Source organism: Chrysochloris asiatica, unplaced genomic scaffold (genome assembly GCF_000296735.1).
Source record: "Chrysochloris asiatica unplaced genomic scaffold, ChrAsi1.0 scaffold00035, whole genome shotgun sequence".
Classification (NCBI taxonomy): Eukaryota; Metazoa; Chordata; class Mammalia; order Afrosoricida; family Chrysochloridae; genus Chrysochloris; species Chrysochloris asiatica.
Genome location: NW_006408553.1, coordinates 16,055,809 through 16,057,412, shown reverse-complemented (window position 1 = coordinate 16,057,412; position 1,604 = coordinate 16,055,809).

The window sequence follows — 1,604 nt, the reverse complement described above, 5'->3', positions numbered from 1 at the left end:
TTCAAAGAGTATTTATACATAGGCAGTCTGACATTATCTTACACAAACCAAGGGTATGATGTATGCATGAGCTGTTAGGGTGGGGGTTAGGGGTAGATCTTCTGGGACAGTTAGTTCTCAAGGTTAACTTTGGCTGGATGTTATTTCTCAAGTTTAACCTTGGCTGGCTGGCCAACCCAGCGTCATGTTGGAGGGCCTACCCAGATGCGAGGAGTTTTCATAAGCAGTGTTGCAGAAGCCAAGTTTAGCCAAAGTTAAGGGGGAAAGGGGTTTTCTGCATCCGGGGAGTTGTTGATAGTAAAATTTTTCCACTTCAGCTTGAACCTTTATTAAAAATTGTTTATTATTATAGGGCAATTGGACCTTATATCAGTTTCAACTCATAGTAACCCTGTATAGTGCTTCCAAGGAGTGGTTGGTGGATTTGAACCACAAACCTTTTGATTATCATTGCTTATCCTAAAACACCACACTAGGATTCTATGTATATATCCTCTTGTTGTTGTTATTTAGAGCTGTCGAGTCAATTCCAACTCATAGTAACTCTGCATAGGGTTTCCTAGGAGCAGTTGGTGAGTTTGATCTGCCAACCTTGCTGTTCAAACTGACCTTTCAGTCCAGTGCTTATCGTACAGTGTCACACCACCCTAGGTACCTACAAATAATGACACAAACAAACATATGCACACCTATATTATTTCTGCTTTATTTACAATAACAAATTAAATGAATCAACTGAAGCATCCATCAATTTGTGAATGGATGAGCAAATTGTAGTATACATCTAATGTGCAACCATCAAGAACAATGGTATGTTCACAAAACATAACATGAAAGAACACGTAGGACATATGCTAAGTGAAATAAGTCAAGCATATAATGACAAATATTGCATTATCCCTCTTTTATAAGAAGACAAAATAGGTATTTAGAAAGATCAGTATTCTTTGGTAATTAGCAGAGAGGGGAGAGGAAGGTAAAGTGGGCTTTAGATTTTAAATACTTGTTATCTACCTAACTATCTATGGTAACAGGAAAAGTGACACCAAATGTGGATGTAGTAGGCATAGCATAACCAAATTAAAAATCAGTATTTGAACATATACAGATGGGTATAGGCTAATTTGGACTCCTGGTGATCCCCTGTAGGATTAGCATTGGACTGTGAACCACAAGGTCAGCAGTTCAAACCCACCAGCTGCTTCTCGGAAACCCTATACAGGTTTGTAAATATTATGAGTCAAAACTGACTAGAAGGCACTTACCAACAACATAGGTATATTGGTACACAGGTAGGTACAGATATCTGCTTAAGTAGAACACATAGAAGTAGCTATATTGTTGTTGTTAAGTGCCATTGAGATGATTCTGATTCACAGTGACTCTGTGTAGGGTTTCTGAGGAGATGCTAGTGGGTTTGAACCACTTACCAAGTGGCCAGCAATCCAATGCTTATATACAGTGCCACACCAGTACTATAAAAGTATCTATGGTGGTGGTGGTTGTTATGTGCTGTGGAGTTGGTTCCAACTCACAGTCACCCTGCATAGGATTTCTAAGGCTTTAAATCTTTACTAGAGCAAAATAACCTCATAGTTCTCCCA